The sequence below is a fragment of the Synchiropus splendidus genome, chromosome 10 (assembly GCF_027744825.2).
Source record: "Synchiropus splendidus isolate RoL2022-P1 chromosome 10, RoL_Sspl_1.0, whole genome shotgun sequence".
Taxonomy (NCBI): domain Eukaryota; kingdom Metazoa; phylum Chordata; class Actinopteri; order Syngnathiformes; family Callionymidae; genus Synchiropus; species Synchiropus splendidus.
In genome coordinates, this window is record NC_071343.1 from 4345344 (window position 1) to 4368733 (window position 23390).

Here is a 23390-nt window from a genome sequence, read left to right on the forward strand (position 1 = left end):
TGTTCACAGTTCAGTATAGAAATCCTCATATGCTGCTGTCAGGAATAAATTACGGAGCGGATGGAATTGCACCGCCGCGACCTTTCAATCCGAAAACAGATCTGTGCGCACCAAGGTAAAAAGTGGCAAGAGAAAAAGGAGCAAAGTGAATACATTTGTTGCATTGCCACCGCTGTGAAATGTGCCTCCATTACCGGTGCACAAACTGCATCCATCCCATCTCCTGCCCTCAAAACAAAGCCCCCCGAATGGAGCAAACGCAGCTCGCAGCAGTTTTCAGCTGAAACCTGCATTAACACATTGCTATCCGTGACAGAGCCGACCCTATTGTCTAGAGTAGCCATCGTTGTGTCAATGGAGCCTAAATGAGGCCAATAATGGTTCTGTGCTCGGTCCCCAGAGTCCGGGCCGCTTAAAAATCGATTCCCTGCTCGACTGGGGACACACTGGTAATAGATGGAACTGGAGGAGTCGGAGAGTGAAGCAGAGACGTAAAGAAAGAGAATGGCTGGACTCTATCGATTGGCTTCTATTAAAGACGTTTCGTCACAAATGTTGAAACACAAAGTGTCATCTTCAATTCAAAGCAGGATCCACATGCTACTGCGCTTGATAGTGAGGAAGCAGCCCATGTTGGCGCGGTATCGTAAGCTGCCGACAATACTTCTGCACAGGGTTCGAACAGCTGCCCAGACTCCGAAGTAAACTGAGCTCTCTCCACTTTGGTGCCCACATATTAGATTAAAATGAAATGAGCAGTGATGGCAAGTTGAGTGTTGTCATCTGTCACAACAATGGAAGTGTGTTGCTCCGTGCACAACGTCGCCTGGCGCTTTATGTACCGTCATTTTATGATGGGTCTCATTAAACCTGTTGACAAGCCGCGCTCCCTGATGAATTACTTTGGTCCAACACTTGGAGTGGTTCTTCTTTCCTTCAGCTTTTCTGAGGACATGAGCTCTTGAGAGTGTTTTTTTTTTTTGCAATTGTTTACTTGTTTAATCATTTACCAACGTGATAAAAAAAACAACTTACTCTTTTCCTTCAATAAATAAACCAGTAAATATTATGATACGTTATATTTGACAATAAATAAATCAGGTCATCACATATTGGATTTGTTTTTCCAAATGATAACCAATATTTTACACAACTGTGGATTACCATTACATGTTTTTTTAAACAATATTAGCATTGTTTTAAAATAGATAGATGAATTCCTTTGTTTCCTTTTGTTTTATTTTTTAATAAATGAAACACTGAATTAATACATAAATATTACTATTATTTTATATAGGAGGAAATTAGCCCTTGATAGTAAATAAAACATCAACAAGACAATTTTTGATTTCAAAATTGTTGTTGACAAATAAAATTCAATTCAGCTTTTCAAAAATGGAGAGAATTCTTTTTTTTTCCAGTTTAGTTTTTTTGTAAATAGATGAATAAATAGATGCATGGTATTAATTCTATTGTTATATCTTGGAGGAAGTTTGTCCTTGACAGTAAATAATTTGGATTTCAAAATGATTAATAAAATATTTATTTTGGATAGCCAACTTGAAAATACAAATGACAGGAAATAGATATAATTATTAATAATAATAAAAATAATAAAAATAATAATAATAATAATAATAATAATAATAATAATAATAATAATAAATAAATAAATTCAATTTTCATTCATTTCTTATTTTTTGCATTATTTTTTGATATAACTCAAGAATTTAGCTGAGACTCATTACTACAAGTTTAAAGGCCTGAAAATGTAGGTTGAGCTGAAGAATTAGGTTTTTTTTTTTTTTCTAATACTTACATACTAAAATATGAGAATCTTAAAAAGTATGAACGAAAAATTTAATTATTAAAAATTAAACTATGTAACAAGTATCATTACATTAAATTACTGGAAATGAATACTGTACAGCGGTAAAAAAAGACATGTTGAAAAAATCAGACATAGAATGAATGGAATGAGCCAAAGGAAAGTAAAAAAAAAAAAAAAAAAAACCAGAAATGATCAGCGTTGTACGCCAACTTTTACTGTAAATGCAGTCGAAGTGTCGCTAACGAAACAAGAACCACACAGAGAAAACTCACCAAGTGTTGACTCGAAGTATAACACGCTCCTCGTTCCTCTCTGACCAACAAACAAAGAGACTTGTCAACTCAAGAACAGAAACCTATATTGGGAACCGGACCAATGAAAACCAGAGGGTCTCGTAGAACTACGGTTACAGCCAACCAAAAGTCCTGAAAGCACAAAGAGCAGTGTTGGACTGGGGAGGAGAGAGGCATCAAACAGCAGCGGTGGAGCCAGAGGTGCAGGGATGGAGAGAGAAGCGAGTCAGATATGATGTATAATTCAACATGTGCTGAGCTCATTAACTGTTGTTCTCATTTAGGCCCCCAATCCGCCTCCCCTGAGTGTGAATTACAGTCCATGAGCAAGACTCAATGACCTTCAGCCGTCTCCCGTCCAACACACCCAGCCGCTGGTCTCCTCAGGGTCATTACACACACACTCCTCCGAGTCACACACCGGAGCCCCGAAACCAATATCTCCAAATAAGGCAGCGGCGAGGACGCGGCACTGGAGACAACGCTCACCACCGACAGTGTAGCCCCGTACTGAGGAGCCCATTTGGAGAGCGGAAAAGTCCAATCTCTTTTCCAGGCTGCGTGTTCGGGGAGGTTTTTCCTCTGTCCGTCGCTGAGTCACACGCAGGAGGCTTCATCTTTCACTTGCTGGTCGGGGCTTGTTTCAAAAGTGACAGGCTTTTCTGATCATTTTAACAAAACGCATTGACACCAAACGGGCCTGGGGGGAGGAAATCGATGCGGGTGGCGCATGTCGAGCACATGGGTGACGTGACACGCGGCGCACAGAGGTCGAACTAATGAGTTTTGCCGCCTTTGATTTCAGATCATGATCCTTCACTTGTTAATAACTAGCAGCGTCGGAAGAGACTGACTGAGAATTTTACCTTGATAATCCGGAGGCATTCTGGAATACGGAGCAAAAATCTCACCTCGAATACATAAGACTTAAATCTAATTTAATTTAATTTAAAGCACACATTTTTCTTGCACATTGTTTCTCAGCTCTTTGGTTTGACTTTATATCATTTCTTTTTCATTTTATTGTGATACGTTGTGTACACAGCATGTTACGAACATAATTTCCCTTGGGATTAATAAAGTTTTCCAACTCTCATAAACCTAATTCTGATCTACTTTGTTTGGTTCATTTTCAAGTAGAATTAAAACTGGCTCTGAATGAAGTCACTCTGAAGTATTGACGATAAGTCCACGCCATGTTCTCTCCTCCAGCTCTTATTGTGAAAGGTTGGTTTCCTTTTAATGATTGTTACTTGACACGAAGAGGTGACCACAGAGCTGCTGAAAACGCTGGTCACGTGAGGAACACGAAATCCCCAGCCTCTTTCTGATGACTCATCGTTTTATAGTTCAGTTTTAAAAGGTAGTAACAGCTCAACCGCACTGTCCGTCAACGTCATCCCACTTAGCGATCCAGCGAATTAGCTTTATGTGTCTTTTTATTTGGTGTCAGTGCACTGCAGCGCCCCTGCAGTCCTGGCATATGCACTACATTGTGTTCACTTGTTTTCATTGAACTGGTGTCGACGCCAGAAACGGCTTTGTCACGACGGAGTGCTTTTCAGAAAGCGTCACGGAAAATGATCGGATAGACAACTGAGCGGCTCCGTGTGGATGTGTCCGACGGTGAGTCTCGGCACTGAGCTAATAAAAAGCCAAAGCATAATTGAGCAGCTTTACACGGCCGTGCACACCAGTTCCATAACCCGGGGACACTTGGGCAGCTTGGAGGACTGAACCGGACCTGACAACACCTCGGTTTTTCAAAGCAAAACTCCGCTCTGATGTTAATAAAAATAGACTGGTCTGTGCATCAGAGAAATCCAGAAGGACTGGCGAAATCTCTTTTTTGTTCTCGGCGATTCCCTTTAAATGTCTCTTCAACACTTGCTCACTTTTAAGTTTATTGTTACCGCAGCGACTGAAGTGTTGAGGTGGTTATGAAACTCTCAGAATTGCAGGTCCATTATTGACCGAGTTGTCACGTAAGCAAAGCATGGACACGGAATCCAGCAAGACGGAGGCCTCCCGAGAGAGTTTGGGTGAGAGTCCAAGTCGTCTCTGACAGGATGCGAAGCCCGGGCCCGGCGCTGGTGTGAGAGCGGAGGGTGAGAAAAGACGGGACGGGAGGAGGCGGAGAGGCGATGGAGGAAACGTGCCAGATCACGGCCGAGGCCAAGAACACGAGTGGCTGCTCTGCGTGTCGAGCGCATGCATGGACCTCAGCAACGTCACTGCTTAAAATCGCCCATGACTCATGGTCAGCAACAACCAGCTTTGGAGCCTAGTTTGAGGTGTGAAAAGATAAAAATGGAGGCGCTTGTTAGGAAAGAGAGATTGTGGCCATTTAAAGGATGAAATATTACACTTCCAGAAATGGTTTGATTTGAAAAATTAGCCTGGGCTGGAGCACTTTTATAAAAGTCATTTCCCTCACTTTATTAAGAGACTTTTTGTCATAATGCATGAGCACGGCTCCTCTGTCCCTTTGGTGCGACGGAATCTGAGCTCATTTTGTGGCTCCCCACACTAAAACCGAAGGAAAAGATCTCTGTATTATTAGCTCTCACAAGATGCTATGACGCTAAATTAGATCTGCCGGCATTTCTTTTCATTAACTTAGCTCCAAATCCGATTTCTACCGTTCCCAGAGGACGGTCGGAAAATTGAAACCAGATATGAAGCCAAAGTAGGAGTTTAACAAGCAGGCGATCTCCTGTTTGGGCCTCAAACTTGTCTCCGATGGCCGCGCAAAACAAGAGGAAAGAAAGGGAGGCGAAAGCCAAGTGAGACCTGGCGTTGCTGGAGAGGGAGAGGAAGGGGAGGGCGCGGCCAGTCGGCTGGACGCAAAGGCTGAAACAGTTTATTTTGTCAGCTGCAGTGGTCTGTGTTATGGTGCAATGAGTCCCCGGGGAGTTAGGGCTGCCATAAACGTTGCGCCGGGCTGAACAGCCGTCTTTGATGTTCCCTCACGTTGTGTACAGCAAACTGGCTATTAGTGCCATCGGTCAGTGATGGGTGGACGCCGAGTCCCAGCCGACCGTTAAAAGTCTTTAAAGAAGAGAGTTCGGCGATGAGGCGGATGCGGCAGCCTTCTTGCGTCATGGCAAAAGATTCGGATTTCATTATGTTACGTGTTTTTTTCTGTTTCTTTTTACCGTGTCGGGTCGGCCGCCTCCTCCTCGATCCCAAGTCACAGCTCTCATACAGTAGGAAGCGAGTAAACCAGCTTCATTTTCACAGCTTTGTGCGACGAACAATGCTCGAAGAAGAAAGAACCATCGAGGGAATGATGGAGGAGGACGTGGAGATGAGAGGTGACTTGCTGAGGCGACCCCTGACGGGAAATGCAGAGGAGCAAAGGGGGAGATCTCTAACATGATCATGTTGTTACGGAACCGTCTATGCGAGGAACCAAACACAGGTTCAATCCAGATGAACTGCACCACAAAAAAAGTGCGACGTAATAAACTCAGTCCAAGTCAAATCAACAATAACCCAACAGAGGGCGCTTCACTCGGAAGGAAGACGACTGACTTGACTAGAATCGACTTGACAGCAAGACGTTCACACGTTCACACGGACAATGACCTCAGAAACAGAGGGACAGAAAAGGGGAAGAAAGACACGAGGTGCTATCAATCGCAGGATTAGGGGAGGACGCAGACAGGAAGACGAGACAAAACCCCTCCAGAATAAAACCGGAAGTGGACTTGAACAAGATGAACTCACCCTGCCTTAACAGAACAAAACATAACCGATGACCCGCAACACATATATTAAATCAAGTGTTAAGTTATGACAGGTTAAAAAAAGTCTTCCCCAGAGTGTCATGTGACACCTGTGACACGTTGGTAGGACACTGGACTTCCTGTGGGTGTGACGGCAGCTTTCAGGAACAGTTAACCTGCTATAACTTAATACTGGTCTAAAAAAGGATCTGTACTGGAGACACCTGAAACGTCCTTCCTCTTTCTTCTCCTCCTGCCCTTCCTAGGGTGGGGAGCAAAACCCAGGCACGGGGGCCACATGTGGCCTTCCTCTTGAATAATCTGCACCTTCTGAGGACCGTGTACAAGTGAAAACAGCTCGGTTTCAAGCTTATGTTGCGACGCTAAACAGTTCAGACCTTTTCATGATTTATTTACTTTTGTAATCTGCACATTCTGGCATATTTATTCAAACAAATGAATCTCAATTTATATCAATGTAAAGACTAGCCATCCTCTGTTGCTCTATTTTTTGATAGCTTTGTATGTTTTAAACTTTAATACTGTGTATTTTCCCTTTATATTTATTGAAAAACAAATCTAAAGGTAAAAGACAAAGTTTAAGTGCATATCAATATAAAATAAAATTCTAATCAAATTTATTTTTTAAGTTCAGTGCTTTTCATGTGCCCCTATTTTGTCATTATTTATACAAAAGAATCCAAATCCTCTTATTTACATTGGAATTCTGTTCTTTGTTCAAGGTACAGATCAATATAATTCTGTAGCCAAGTTTGTGGCTAGCGTTTTCACTCATGGTAACATTGTTACTTTCCCATTTACTATTCATCCAGTGGCCCCTCGCAATAGTCCAATACACAAGAGGGTGGTCCCAGTGAACTGCCCCGTCCCTTTCCTCAGTGGAGATGAAAAAACAGCCCACTATAATGTTAACTCAGTGCATTAAAACGCGACGCGTTGGTCAAAAGTTCCAGCATGGCCTTAGAAGCCAGGCCTGAAATCTGTCGAACGTTCATGCCGTCTCAAGCTCCTGATGCTTTGGAACATGGCGAGACTGCAAAGACCAGCTGAAGTCAATGCCCTCATTGGCCCCGGCTGCAGTCTAATAAGCAAAGTGATATGGCATCTGGCCTGAGAAGGTCCAGCCCCTCATCATTTATAATGATGGGTTATTCCTCAAATTGTCAGTGGCCTGCGTGATGGGGAGAATTTGACTTTAAAATAAGCAGCTGCAGTTCATGCCAGTGACACTGTTCACAGCCGGAGACAGTGTTTGGCTTGGGCCCTACGTGCTGTGAATACTGGGCAGATAACGTAAAGAGTTTCTGTAAAGTTTCAAGGGAACTGTGATGAGCGCCGTGAACTTATTTGAGTATACGTCTCATTTTGGGGGAGAAAAAAAGAAGTCAATGCAGCTTAATTCGACAAACAAACACTCCACACCGCCTTTATTCAGTTACTTAGTCCAACACCCACCCGGAGTGGAGAAGATCAGAGAGGCACTTGACAATATATGCAGCGCAAACAAACATCTCTTCGCACAGAGACAATAAGCCTCCACCACTGCGGTCGGAGTTAAGCACCTACATGGAGGGACACTGTTCATTTTGGCTCGTGCCACATTAGCTTTGCTCAAACACACTCCTACTCACTCTCCAAGTCCACACAAGTTTGGGCCACGGAGGTACTTCAGCGCGGCTTTTAACGCATCACACCGACTTGTCGCCTCGATGTCAGCAGTTTCCGGTGTTTTTAAAAGCCCTCCGTTCCACTTCCAAACACACGCTATTTTTGAATGACGAGGGACTGGAGACATGGAGGTCTCTCAAGAGCGAAACTCAAGTTCCTGAATTTGACTGTGGGAGGGGCTCAGACTCACAAGCGAAGCTGGAACAGGAAGTCGGCAAGTGTATGCACCGAATATCGGAAGGGATTTAGGGGGCGATATATTGGGGATCCAGCAAGCAGGAATTCGTTACGAGACCCGATTTAGCATTATGAGGAAGTGCTTTAGATATTTGAGTTAAAAACGGCTTGACTGTTGTTTGATCCACATTGTATCAGTTTTGCACGACAACATTGTGTTCCGACTGTCAGCTCCTGCAAGGACCGCTTTGACTCATTCTCGCCACAACCACCATGCTACCTGCTAACCTTATCAACCCCTCCGCTGTTTTTAACAGGTTCACACGTTTCTGTACACGTACACCTTTAGTTAATGAGTCCGCATCTGTTTACTAATAACATGTGCGTGGGGTTCTCCGCAGTGCTACATCCGCCTTGACAGAAAGCGCTCCCAGCGTTGACTAGCTCTCCTGGGATGTAGTAGTCACTTCACAGCAATGGCAACAGATGTTGATCTCACTGGAAATATTTACATCTCCGGCACACGTTCTCACTCCTGATGTGTCACGTGGACCATCGTGAAGTGGGTCCCGTGTGGATCAAGTACGAGTTGACGCATAGGCGTTTCAGTGGACTCCAATGGCATTGCATCACATTCAATAAGAGAGGTAGGGGTTGGGAAGCGCAGTATACAGCATATGAAGATATAGTTGACGACAATTACATTTGCCGCCAACAGGTTCATGGATCGACTAGTCCTGGAACCAAAACATCAAAGGACACATCAAAGGACACGCACCTATCACACCACATTTTGTTTCAAAACAACATTGAATACTACCATAACAGCCACTTTTTCATTAGTATTTACTGTACTACAATCTGGCATTTTGGTATGGATGTGAACCCGTACACGCCATACGTCATAGTAGACAAATCGTTTTGGTCAGGGGTCTTTGTCCAAATGGAGACGTATAGAAAACAGTATGAGATAATTCCAATGGATGACATTCATGCTTTACATTGGAATCCTCTTCTTCCCTACAAGGTACAGATACCTCACTAGTATCAATAGAATTATGTAGCTGGCATTGTTTCTCATGGTTCCACTGTTACTTTCCCATCTATGGTTACCATGCCTTTTGTGCCAGGGGACAGTGGCAGTTGAACACAATTGGATTTTCATCTCCTCAGAAAAAATGTACCTTCAATGTGGTGCAAAACCATGTGATGCACATTTGTGGTGATGAAACGTGTGGAATTTGAAGCCAACATCTTGTTAATGTTGGTGCTGGTGGTCTTTTTTAAAGAGGCTAACATTGACATTAAATTGATTTACCAACAAGGAACCAATGCAGATACACCAGTTGAAGAGAGTGGATGTGCAGCAGAAAACCTTCACTCCGACTAAGCCTCGCCAACCCCAGTCATTCCAGTTTGAGGGCCCTTGTTCTAGTAGTCGGTGACGATCAAGTTAGTCGCTACTTGCAGTGCTAACACCAAATGAAGTGACTTTCAAGAGCAAAACCTTGTGCACTCACCCATTCACCATCAGCATCTCACACCTGTAAAATTAAAAGAACCCACCAACAAAATAACAAACACGACCAGCTTCTCTTCCACTGTTGGGCACCACCGTGTATCAAGGGTTTTCAGTGGCAAACACTGATAACATTAGACGCAGCCAGCAGCTAGAACGTGGAATAAATAAGGAGTGCTTTTTTTAAATCAACATTTTCGGAATATTTGTGTTGCCAGGCAAGAAATGACTTTGTTTACAGTTAATCCAATTGAACAAAGGGGCGTGTGAACGTAAAAATATTTTTTCCTTGAACAATTGTACAGTCGAGTGAGGACAACCGTTGTGTCTTATTTGCATGTGTTTTGGAACAAATGGTTGACCTGCCTTCCTTGGTGGTTTAGTCAGAAGATGCTGCTCCCCTGCGCCTCTCTATTATGACACTAACATCTGCACCTAAACGCACATTTAAAACCCTTGAGCAAATACGTCTCCAGTGAATTCTCAGCATCCAAACCAAGCCGATTTTTTTCTATACAAAGCGTGTTAAATCGACTGCGTGCCTCCGCGGCTCACTCCATCTGGAGGATGCCGTGTGGCGGCTTCTCTTAAATTACAAATATCAATCTGCCACACTGGAAGCTCAGCTGCCAGTGGCCTCTTGGGGGTCCGCATCGAAGCGGCCAGCCTTCCACAAAGCCATCAAAGTGTTTGGAGCTCTTCTTCTCCACTAGATCAGTCACCTGATCGTAATGTTACCAAAGCTGCCGCACATGTAGAGGCCAATTAGCTGAGTATATCTGCAAGGCTGCAGATAAGAAGAAGACATCGGCACCAACGTAGAGCAGAAGGGCAGAGCACTTGCATAAGTAGCCAAGTGCTGTTCCATTTCAAAGGCTTCAAATTTCTTCTCACCACGTTGGACTTATTTCTACACGTTTCCACAGAGCAAATGGAGCAGTGCCACCGGAAACCACTGAGGGCAGTGTTGTCTTTACTGTCCGATATGTAGCAAACACACTGAAATATATCCTCCAGTCGCAAGTTTAACAGCCTCACCAACCGCCGCCTCCTACAACGCTGCCTCAGTCCATGATCAATACTTCTTCCAAAGTCGCCATGTTGGTTTTGTTGTTGTCATAACCTTTTCACTCTGGGCTGCTCCCCCTGGTGGATATATTGGTGAACAGCAATACCAACATAGAGGACCCATGGAAGCATGTGATCGGTCACAGTAACAATGTTTGCTACATAAAGGAATCATGAATGGGCCTTTTCGGCCTTCACCCTGTTTCTCGATGAAGCCTGGACTCACCGGCTACTTGGATGCACTGCTCCTCCTTGACCAGCAGAGGTCACCACGTTCTGAATCTGACTGATGACACCAAAGACGTCCAAGTACTAAAACTGAATTCAATTATTCTATTTGAGTGTTTGTTTAGTTTCCCCCAACTTACGAGGTCTGCTTGAAGAATTAGCCAGTTCCAATGTCATTGTGGCGATTTCTGACAATTGACTGTAGGTTGTTCTTATGTTCTTTGCTATGTATTGTTTCCATTTTTTTTTAATGTAATTTGCGTTGTTAGTTTGCAAACCGCTTAAATGATTGTACTTTCTACCGTTTTCATTACAGCTGTGTTTTGAAAACTGCGATGGAGTGAGGGAGTATGAATAATTGTTGATTTATTTTACCTTGTTCTGGTCCTTAAGCAGAAGCTTAGGTCCGAAGCAGCAACACACACAGGCAATGCTGCAGGAAAAAAACGGTTAAATCTACTGATATCACGTTGTATTTACCAATGATGACGGTTGTGTGTAAGACAGAGCTGAGCCAAAAGGCAAAGCTCTCTATTTCCCAGTCTTCATCCCGACCCTCAGCTATGGTCATGAGCTGTGGCTCATGACCGAATGAATGATATCCCCGATACCAGTGGCTGAAATGAGTTTGCTCCGACGGGTGGCGGGCGTCTCCCTTAGAGATAGGGTGAGAAGTTCTCGGAGTAGAGCCGCTGCTTCTCCGTGTTGAAAGGAGTCCGGTGAGGTGGTTCCGGCATCTCATGAGAACACCCCCTAGACGCCTCCCTTCGGAGGTGTTTCAGGCACGGTCAGATGGGAGGAGACCGAAGGGTCGACCCAGGACCAGGTGAAGGGATTAAATCTCTTCACTGGCCTGGAGGCGTCCCCAGTTGGAGAGGGGCATTTGGCGTGGCCATCTGAAGCTACTGCCCCCGCGAGCCGCCAACGGATAAGCAGATGAGGTTTAAGTTCTTCTGCAGGAAATCCACCTCGTGTCATCTGTTAGCCAACACTAAGTGAATTATTCTGATCTGAAGCTCACCTTTTTTGTCTTTAAAGAAACCCTTTACTTGTGGAACGGCTCGATGGAAACCGAAAACAAGTCAATGCAGCACTTTCGGCTTCGCTACATCGGGAAAGGGATCAATTCCAGTTTCGTCCATCTGCTTCAAATTTTACTAATGGGGCACTTAATCGGTGAAATTGATCAGAATGAATTGATAATAAAAACGTTTAGGATAAGATCGAGATGCATAAACAGCTGGGCTTCTGAGTTTCAAAATCCGTCCATCCCTCCTTGCACATCATCTGACGGGGTTCCGCTCAGTCGGGCTGCGCCCCTGTTACCCGGCGCGGCGGGGTCCAACGGTGAAAGGCACCCGAGGCTTCCAATCTGCCATGTGATCAGCAGGACTCTCCCCGAGCGTGGCCCCCTCCCCTCCGCATCACTGGCTCTTTGCCCGCTGCAGCACAACCACTTACACTCCATCCACCCGCTTATTGATACACTTCACCACAGGATTGCTTTCAAGTGCAGGGAAAAGCAATGGGTCTACCGGGCGGGCTAATTCAATAAACGTGAAGGGGGGAAACGGACGCACGCATCACTCATCGCTAACACAACTCCAGTCCCCAAACGCTCGCTTCCATTCCCGCCCCGGCTCACCAGCCAGTGCTTTTCCAAAATTGCAGTGACACACATCTTCATCTACATGGCGGTGAACGAGGCTCATATTTGTTTCCATCAGTCAAAGCTGCCAGCCAAGACTCTGACTCGCCTGCAAACCGGCGTCAGCGGCGGGTTCGGATATTTCGGGATTTAGACCCACACAAGAGGAAGGAAAGTGAAGTAGAGTTTAAGCTCATCCCTATGAGAAGAGGTGGTTGAATCAGGTCACGCTCTACTGCTCTTACAGCTCCAACTACAGCCAGCGCCTCCCGAGGAACCCCAAAGAGTTCTGGAGCCAGAGGTGAAGTTCTGATCCCCACAAACACCCACCTTGCTCTGGAATTGCTGTAAAGCAAATACTCACCCCAGAACAGGCACAAGTAACCCCTCTCTGTGTCAATGGTTCAGACCAAGAGGCAGTGCCCCTCCGCCACTTTTAGGGCGGCCATTTTGTTTTTCCATGAAAGTTATCTTTTAAATTTGTGACGCGTCATGAAAGCAGTCAGAGAAGTAATATTTGGTGCAGCTCAATGTACATGTACAGAGAATGGTATTTGTTGTCTCCTTCTCTTTGAATTTCAAATAGTTCCAGATTTATGGGTCAATAAGGTGCTGCCGTATCAAAGAAAATAATCTGTACTGATTTGTTTTTTTATATTTTATTTATTTTTGCTTTGTTCAACTCGACCCTTGGAATTTAGAGGACCACCCCCAGAGCAGTCCGACTCTGCGTGTTAAAACAAGTCAACCCTCCAACCCCAGATCTGACAGTCGATCAAAACTTAACGTTTTTTACCTTTATTTTCACTAATCCCAAAATATGCAGTACTTTGCAAAGAACCGTTGCAAAGTGGGCTATTTAGGCCGAAGCTATTCATACCATCATCGATTCTCATGCGTAATTATTTTTGGAACAATGGTGCTTTATTTAATTAAAAAGAAAAAAAAATCTTTCAAGCTTTTGGGGACTTGAAATTGTTCCTCTCATTGAAGTGTTTTCTTTCACTTTACTTTTTGACCGTGGCTGGTAGCTCGCAGTTGAAACCTGCTTACTCAGAATCCATGAAGACAGAAGGGAATAAATACACTTTAATGTCCCCGTATTGCTCCTGGGCTGCATTCACGTTTGACGGAATGCAGCGATGTTGGAATACAAAAGATGATTCCCAGCTATAATTTCCAGCACAAACTCACTTGCTCACTGAAGGCAGGCGAGACACTTTCAACTGTTTACCCAAAATGTTGGGGGAAACCTCCCACTGAGTCGAAATTAACGCTTCCGATTTGCTCCGGGTTTGTTCCCCTTGTGACATGAGCTATTAGCTCGGTTGATGCTAGCGCTGTGTGTGGAAGTCTTCTCCCTTTCCGTGCTAAAGAGCAGCACACAACAAATGCCACCAGCTGAGACCTGAAGCCGGCCACAGGCTCCGGTCCCACACCCACCTCTTCCTCAAATGAGCCCTTATAAGACAAACAAATTGACTTGCGGTGGTGTTGCTCAGCCGAGCAGCTGGGTCTTTGCGAGGCAGCGAACATTTTACCCACACAGGACCATGCACGCGCTCTGGTACAAAGCGAGGTAATAACACAGCAGCCGTGCAGTCCATTATTAGGAGTTAGAGACGTGGCTACAGCTCCCCGAGGGTTAATTTGATTTCCATGCAGGGAGTATGATGGCTCCCCCAACTGTGTTTATGCTGCTTTATATTGTGTGCGCTACGCTTCATAAAAAAGGCAGGGTTGTGTGTATTTCTGCAGCACTCGAAATAATCTGATGATTCAGAGCCCAAGCCTCAAATCTGACTGACTGATGACCTAGAATGGTCCTTGAGTTTGATTCTCTGGCGCAGGGAAGCCGCGCTTCTCGGGACTTTACATCAGATTATCATACCGTTTCTCCTCTAAAGCAATAAGCTGCCATTAATGTGCGAAGAATGGCAAGTGAAAAAGGAGGAATTCAAACATGTTCTGACAACGTATAGAGGAGTGCCATGTCGGAAGATTCAAGATGTCGAGTCGACAGCGTCAGCCGAACAAAGCGGCGGATTGTTTCAGCACCCAGGACAGTTCCCGCTGCCAGTTTAATCTGCCGCACTTTGCAGCATCAGACAGAAAAGTGACTTCAGCAATTAATTCATGCAAAACCCTCGTGAGAGTTGGATAGGGAGACGGCGGTGGACAATCTGCCTGTCGGTGAGCAGGGCGAGCTCACGTCATCTGGAATGTAAGTGAACGCAAAGTCAGTTTCTTTGCAGCAAATGCTGATGGACTCACGTAGGTTTTGCCGAACGACAGTCAGCGCACGCTAGAAGACAGGGCCAGTCAGAGGAGCCCGGGGTCATGAACATCATTCGATCTGGACCGAAACCAGACCCCAAAATATACAGTACACCCCTTAAATTTCAGGGAGGAGCATAGAGGAGGAAACACGCATCTAATGCAAGATAAAGACAGCAAGGACGCCATTGGACGAAGAGTGTCATGGCGGCTGAAAAGGCGTCTGGAATTCTGAAAAAGTGGACTGGATGAAGAAACAAAATGAATAAACCACTGGATTGTCTCTGCCTGAGATGTTGCCCCGGCATCTTGTCACGCCACTACAACAACAATGCAGCCAGAGAACCATCTACTGTACGTCACACACAGTTGCATGTAACCCAAAACACTCGCAAGGCACTCACCAACTTCATACACCTTTTAAACATCTGTTCAAAGGCTTTTAAAATTCTTCATTTTTTAAATTTTGCATTTGATTTATCACTGAAAATGCACTGCTAAACAATGTACTAAAGACATTTCACTCGTAACTGGTCCCCAAGTGAAGGCAGTTTATGAGGAGGCGGTGACGAAGTGGGAATATTTTCAAAGCACGCATGTTTATTCATAATAGTTTGGACAAAATAATGTGGCTCAGCAAATTGAATTACGTTTCACCAGCAAGCTATAAAGTCGTATAATGCAGGTTTTTAAGGGCTTTTCATCAGAAACATGCAAAAATGACATTTAAATGGGATGTTTTCCAAGTTGCTACACAGAAATTCCCATTGGTAATACAGTATGTCACTGGGTCATAGCGCCATGCCTAAGAATAAGGTAAACTGACACTGTGATTTGTGGGAAAACAACTCAGTTTTCATCAGGAATATCAAGGTTGTGCAATCTGTAGGGGCTTAAAGTAGCATGTTTCAGATGGACTATCCGGAAAGACGACTCATTTAACCATCTGATTCCTCTGTTTGGCTCATTCTGGAAGTCTTATTTTAGAGGATCAAAGGTTGAGGATGAGCCAAAGTGCCATGGAGGTAAGATTTGAGAGCAAAGTTTTTAGCTTCCACTGACATTGGGTTGGACAATACTCCACTATACCAGCTGGGAGATCGGACACAAAAAAGTAGCCATGGATTCAATTTGCTTCTCAATGAAAAAAATGAAACGTGAAAAACTATGGATTTAAATAAATCCAAAGTACATGATTCATAACCGCGTCAGCAACTGAACTTTAATAGGTGGCACATGAGATGGAAGACACAGCTGTAACTGGGTTTATCACAGTCCAAAAGTGTGTTTGTGTCAGAGGGGAAGGCAGAAGGAGGCAGCGGCCGGAAGACCTCCGTATGTTTCAGGATTCACTTGCCAAAACATTAGGAATGAAACACTCAAAAAAGGTGGTGCACTCCCGACGCAGGCTCCTCTCCCAAAAACACGCTCATCAATCATCACCCGGATTCCTGCGTCATGCGACGCTGTTCGCGCTCCCTGTGGGAGCTGCTCCACGAGAAAACTCCAACTGTAGGTGGAAATGCCGAGGAAGCCGAGTGGTGCAAGCTGAAGAAGCTCAGTTCGGCCGCCGCCGCACGCGGCGATACACCGCGATGGAGCGGTGACGCACAAAATATCGATACACTCGCGCGCTCCAACGCGGAGATGGCTGCGTACAGAAGTATTTTCAGGGTTAAAGCGTTGCCTGGATGCAATCATCCTCCTCCATCAGCGGCGCACAAACGGGATTGCGTGTGTATAATAAGGCTTGCTGGCAGACTGCCTTCGGGGGGAAAGCTGCCTCTTCGTTTACACCTTTATCTAAATCCGCTCCTCGGTGAGCTCAAGTGCGTGCGCGCGCGAGTGTTGTGTGCGTGTGTGTGTGTCCGCACTGCAGAGGGCTTCTCCGGAATCTCCGCGATTAAGCTCCCAACAAACACATCGAGGCGATTTTAAGTCCCGCAAACAAGGCACGCAAAACACATCCAGCAGCCAAACTGCGACAGAACCGCGTCCATTATTTAGTTCCCTGGCGGCTCAACTCTTGCACCAAACAGAGGAATCAGTGGCGCCCGGGAGTTATTGGGGCTCAGGTCGAACCACGGAGACCCAGCCAACTTGGTGGAATGCTCGAGAAGACGCGAGAGAAACCGGCCTACCTTCAACTCAAAACGGTCCGTGGGTCAATGAGCGCAGGCGGCAGTGGTCATCACAACTCCGGAGGAGGGGGTTGGGGGGGCTACAGTGGAATGCGCGTCTCAGCCAGGTCACCCATTCAGCCGAAGGTCCGCGTTTAATCCAGACAGGACCATGGAGATGTTGCCGCTCTGTCCTTGGTGGATCAAGTGCGCCAAGCGCGCTCCTACGCAGACGCCACTTTGCGCGCTTTCAATTGAAAACCCGACGTGGAGACGGTAGATCGACGGGTGTGAGAGCCACGGCGTGATAGCCAGTCACTTCTTCGGGGAATTTCACGCCAACCCTAATCCTGTGCCGGGTCCGTGTCCGGGGGTCCCCGCGCGGCGCTGTGGAAACCAGCGCGGAAATGGTGACAACCGATGGAGAAAATGGCCAGATCCGACGAGAGCTTTCCTCCACAGCTTCTCAGCTCTGTAGTTGCGATGCCCACGACGAGAGAGAGAACGTGTCTCTCTCTCTCTCTTCTCTCTGTCTCCCTCTCTCTCCACGGTCCTAGTGCTCTACACACCGTCCCCTGCTGGCTCCACCGCGCTGCACCTGCACTCCGCCGCCCCCCGTCGTGGAACTGGATGAGAGAAGGAGCAGAGATTCCGTGACTCAGGGTGAGGGAGGGTCCCAGCCCCCACTGTAAAAAGCCTTGCTCATGTGAATCCGCAGGAGAGTAAATCAGAGCCGCGCGAGGGACCGGTGGAAGAGAGGAGCCGCAGCACGCGTGTGTGGAGGCCAAAGCACATGCGCGCTGACGAGGGGCGACTGATGTGACACACCTGTGGTGAACAGGTGCGCCCTGGAATTGGCACGTTGAGAATGACCTTGGATCAGTGGAGCTCCTGACGCCGCTCCAGGAAATAAGGAGAGAATTGAAGGGATTTGAGTTGAGTTGAATGAATGGATGAATGTTTACTGACTAGCTTTGGATACCATATAGTCAACATTTCGTCCGACATGAAGAGAGAAGAACGGTTCTGATAGTGTCTGGCCTTTACTCGCATTTCACTCTGTTTTACTTATTTAAACAGTGTTGACATGTAACTGCGTGCAATACACGTGGCTATATCATGTCCTTTATGTTGCCTTGCGTCTAACTGTCACATTTAGAAAAAAATACAAGAAAAAGTTGAAGGAGAGAAGTGACATTTAGAATACCAAATTTAAATTTAGAATTTTATTTAAATGAAATTACTATAATATTAGTTATAGTGCTAGTCGGGTCGTACAACAGTAAACTTTATTTATTCATTTTTGTCATTATATTTGTTCATATATTATGGGTATTTATTTATTGTCTTGTGTTGTTTGATAGTGTGCGACTTCACTGTTTTTTTTTTTTTTTGTTTTTTTTGTTGCTTTGTGTTTTTATATTTTCAAATGTCTTTGATGTTTGTTGTGTATCTTCAATGTCTTGGGCTTTTTGAGTCTTTGTTGTCATTGACTGTCGCTTTTCTGGCTGTGGGACAAGCAAATGACATCTAATGTAATGTAAGATAAGATAATATAATCTATTTTGAATGAAGAATTAACATCACTAAAATAAAAGTATCACAGTGCAAGGATTAACTCTGTACTACCCGGAGTAAACAACAAGAAGTTCGTCCTTCTCTCACAAGTGCTCAAGATACTTCAGGGGGAAGAGGAAACAGACTGATGATGGTTGAGAAAGGGATGAGTGAGGGAATGTAGGAGGAGTCACAGCTGAATCCGTAAGGCTTTTATTTTGTCCAGCCACTTCCTGCTCCTGTCCATGGTGTCGGGCTACACCTCACTAGCCTGACTGGACCTCCACCCTCTTTAGGAGCAGCTGGAGAGTGATGCAGCACCAGATTGTTACAAGTCTGCGGCTCATCGTTTCTCTGAAGAGCTGTTTTTTACTTCCTGGTTCCCCCGGTTTTCGCCTAGCGTTGTGTTTCCAATAATATTTTCCAAGTGTGTTCTCATATTTAGTCCCTATTGTCTCATGTCCAAACTGCAACTTGGACTGCCTCCTTGGACTTTGACACCAGAGTTTACTCAGATGTTTTGGACCTTGGGCTGCGTCCCATTTGTGTTGGCTCGTCTGCTCCCGGGTCTCTTCCTGTGTCCTCATTGGAAGACAAGGTGAAGGCCGTGACCTGTGAATAAAGACAACTATATGACATTGAGGCACTGAACTATTGGTTAATAGAAATGCTTGAAGATGAGCTACCCCTGGTTTGACTGTTATTCCACAGCTGCTTCAATTTGAGCCATGTTTGTTCGACATCAGCATAATATCAAGTGCGAGGTCCAAATATTCTTCGTCAATTGTTGCTCATGTCTTTTAATAACACAATAAAGTCTCAGTCACCTGCCTCAGAAACAGATGTGACTCCGTCTCTTCTTCCAAATGGAGTGGGTTCAATGGAAAATGTTCTCTCCGTCCAACTCACGGAAAGTGTTTTTCACATTTTCCTGCCCAGCCACAGTGAACCCACTCATGCGCTGTCAGGAGTGTGTGGGCATGTGCAGACAGTGACATTGACTGGCATCTGCTTTGTGCACTTGGCTCGGTGAGAACGACACCTTTATTTTCGACGCGTGGACGAAACCTCGCCGAGCCGACCTCGGCGGCCGTCTGGAGAGGACCAGAGCCACCGGTGGGTGTTCGGCACCACAAACAGATAACGGCTTCAGGTGCTGGCGGGAAATACGCTCGGCCTGTGAAACACAACAAAGACGATCAATGTCAACTTCTGTGGGAATATTAATTCCGTCGCTGCAGGTGAGCCGAAACCAAGCAGCCACTTTGGGAAAGGACAGGAAGGAAGCAGTCGCTGACCTTTCAGTAGTTTGTCATTTTGGCCTGAAGGCAAAGCGTCAGTGGTGCGTTCAGAGACTCCACTTCGCCCGGACTGAACCAAGCGAAAGCAGAAAAGCGGTCGATAGGTGTCATTGATCGATTGAACAAACTGAAAAGTTGGAGGACGAATTATTGGTTCATTACTTGCTCATCCACGGACGGTGTTCCGTCAGAGCAGGATGGGCCAGTGGACTGGAAGTGAATACTTTGGAATTAAATGTCAAGGCACCCTAAAATTAATGGCCCACGTACGGAGGTGGGCTTGAGCAGACTCCGATATCAGCTGTTCACAAGTTTAAACTAGAGGGGGAACTCTTAAACTGTATCTACCTCTCAGAGGTTTATAATAAATTAATCGCGATTAATCGCATTTTAAAATATTTTATTTTATATTTAGGGTGCTGATGGAAGTTGGACTGAGTCTGGAGTGGTGCAGGACATGTGTGCCGGGTGTGAGACAGTGGCGAGGTGTGCTGCAGGTGGAAGTTCAAGGTGGAGGTGGGACTGCACCAAGGCTCAGATCTGAGCCCCTTCTTGTTTGCCATGGTGAGGGACAGGTTGACAGATGAGGTTAGACAAGAAGCCCCTTGGACCATGATGTTTGCAGATGACATTGTGATCTGTGGTGAGAGCAGGGAGCAAGTGGAAGCTAAGCTAGAGAGGTGGAGGTTTGCCTTAGAAAGGAGAGGACAGAATCCATGAGTGTGAATGAGAGGGAGCCAAGTGGACAGGTGAAGTCACAGGCTGCAGAGATAAAGAAGGTGGGGGGTTTGAAGTACTGAGGCTCAACTGTCCAGTGCCATGGAGAGTGTGAGAAAGAGGTGAAGAAGCGGGTGCAGGCAGGATGGAATCATTGGAGGAAAGTGTCAGGTGTGATGTGTGACAAAAGGGTGTCAGCAAGGATGAAAGGGAAAGTGTCCAAAAGGGTGGTGAGGCCAGCAATGTTGGATGGTTTGGAAACAGTGAGGAGAAGACAGGAAGCAGAGCTGGAGGGAGAAGAGGTGAAGATGCTGAGCTTCTCTCTGGGAGTGAGCAGGATGGTGATAGGATCAGAGGGACAGGTGTTTAGACGGCCCCCATAATAGTCTACCTGGAAAGGTCCTACATGTGGCGGAACTCCCCCCCTATGCTGCGGTGGAATCTCACCGTGGTGAAGACGCTTGTTTCTTTTGTCGGTTTTTCTCTCTAAAGATGCAGCGCAGTGTGTTTCACTCCGGCGTGGGAACACGGTGTGGGTCAATTAATGACCATTTCTTACGAGAACCAGAGTGCGATTTGAATGAATAAACTGCAGAAAGCCCAGAGAAAAACACACTTAATATTCATATCTATACTATCACCCCAGCCGACTCGTCTTCGCCAGAGAAGTCGGTCTTGTGTAAGCACATCTGCCCCGGCCTCAGGAAACTCATCATAGATGTAGCTGCCTCCACACTTTTCTCCTTTTGGACTGTGAGTAGGAATCCGATCATTGCAGGTCGTACAGAAAATATAGAGCCACTCCGCCATGACATAAAGCCTCCTCCTCTCCCCTGCCCTCAAATAAACTCACTGGCTCGCTCACTGTTTAGCAACTAAATGGTGCATGAGTGATGCCATAGAAACGGCGGGGAGATCGGCATCACACATCACATTTTCGCCACACGCCCACGCGCTTTCTTTTCCTGTTGCCGCTCGACCTGGCGGCTCCACACCGCAGCTTCTTTGATTCCCTGCACCATCAACTAAAACAAATAAATACCAGAAAAAAAAAGGACTCCGCTTTGAAAACCAATATCTTGAATTAGCATCACGTCCCACTTTCCCACACAGACGGAAATAGACTTTGTATTAAAAGACAATCAGATAGAGGCACAATTAAATCCCACAGTTTAATCTGAGCGTCTCACCGCGAGGCTCCAGGAGACAGCGACACATGCGGGGTTTGGAGCGGAGCGAGGGGCAGAGGACACCCTGGAAAGGTCCATCACTAGGCACATGTACCGCTGTTATTTCAAATGAGTAAATCCAGAAGGGTGAAAGAAGATTCTGGTGGACTCATGCACACCAAACAAGAAAGGTACTCAGAGAGTGCTGGCCTCTGCCATTTCCTCCCTTCTTTTGATTTTTTTTTCTTTATTTTATATGAATAATCCGACATCTTTTTAGCATTTGAAGTGTTGATAGTAATGAGCTCACGGGACAGTAGGGGGCTTCCCAAGCTGCCTCGCACAACACACACAGAAGCAACAAGCAAGAAAGCAACCTGCAGCAATAATGAAATACAAACCACAAATCTCTGGAAGAATTTATGGATCCAGATGGTGCTCCAGAACTGCTCCCCAAAATGAGCCGCCGCTAGCAGATTCACGAGCATTGGCTGCGGAAATGAAGGTGAGATCAGAGGCAGCAAAACTACTGAGAAAGCTCAGCGATACGTTCAGGGACCTCACAGCTAAAGAGACGAGGCGGACACATGAGGGGAAGGGAGCAAACAAAAGTCGAACAAAACAGATCCATGGCACTCTGGTCACATGCTGCCTGTCGTTTCAGGACCCACAGTGATGTCTGTTAGTCACTGAAACACAAGCATGTGTGCCGATATTTTCGGGGGTGGAGCTCATGCCAGAGTCACAGCAACAATGCATATAATAATTATTATTATTATTGATGTGATTGCTGTTGTTGTTATTGAATGGATAAACAATTTTATCGCTTCTGGCTGTCTGACCAACAGCAATGATAAGGGGAAAATGTGAATTTATAAAACTCCAATTCACTGTCAATAAGACAAAACAACCTTGAGGTCAGTACATTTGCTCACATTTATTCAACATTACTGAGGCACAGCATGAAGAAGAGTCGGAAATCCTGCAAAAGAGAAAAACTTTTTTTGTAAAACAAAACTTTTTTTGTAAAAAAAAATAATTTTTTGTAAATAAATATCAGAATGAAGAAGGGAGTAAAGGGCTTCACCCAAAATGGCACGTTTCTCAGTTCTCGATCACCACTAGAGGTCGAAATGTTGTGTCTGCTAAAACCTACATTTTCGTTGTAATAAATCCGGCACGTAACAGATAACGCTGCAGCATTTCTCTCAACTCTTGCACACTCTGAACCACGGCGGCGGGGTTCCGAGGGTCACAGGAGGGTTGTCAGGCGGCGAGCTTGACAATGACGTGACGCGTTGAGACAAGTTGCGGTTGCACTTTTGCCATGTTTCAAAGAGAAATGGCAACTAAACTAACAAGCAAACCTTTAAAGGTGTAAAAGCTCACAGATTCTTCTGCTGACAAATAATGTGAGCAGACAGTTTGGGTTGATATTAATTGAAAGCGATAAATGACTTGGCCTTACTCATCTCCCAGAGAAGCCTTGAGGGTCGGTGGCACTGCCAACAGTCGGAAGAGTGGGTTGCAGCTGCAATTTCAGCAACTCCACTGTGTTTCTGCTTAAATTGTCTGACTCAAGTTTCCAGGAGGAGAGCAAGCCGCACGCTGGGGTGCCGGAAGAAAAGCGTCCATTCAAGGACTGGCTGTTCCTGAACGCTGGCAAATACATATCACGGCTAATCATTTCTGATCGGGGACCTAAGAAGACTAGTCCCCTCATTCATTTGCTTCTTTTGTACGCGCCATTCTCCCGCCGCTCTTTTCAGCTCCTGTTCCGACGCACACAAGGGCACATGAACAATGGCATCCACTGGCACGCGGACAAGCAGATGTTTCCCTGACTGATCCGTGCCCGTCTCCTAATTGCAGGTTTATGAAATCTGCAGTTTGCCGGTGCCCGGCGGTTTTCCCAGCGCATGCCAAACAGTTGCCACGACAGCGGATTGTGACCTTTCTGTAATTGAAGAGTCGATACCATTTCGCCTGCTCATCTGGCATCCAGCTCCGTGCCAGCGCCAGAACATTGAGAAGCCCAGCTCGCAGATGAAAAGAAGAAAAATGC

At 45.7% G+C, this 23390-nt stretch overlaps 1 protein-coding gene across 4 annotated transcripts in view; it reads right to left on the bottom strand.

Annotated features, from left to right (window-relative positions):
* il1rapl1a (interleukin 1 receptor accessory protein-like 1a) overlaps window positions 1-17104 on the bottom strand; it is a 196137-nt gene extending 179033 nt beyond the window's left edge. For all 4 annotated transcript variants that reach the window (XM_053877231.1, XM_053877229.1, XM_053877230.1 and 1 more), the window contains exon 1: window positions 16603-17104. The gene's annotated coding sequence lies outside the window, so the exon portion shown is untranslated. The remainder of the gene's footprint in view (window positions 1-16602) is intronic.
* Window positions 17105-23390: the final 6286 nt, after the last annotated feature.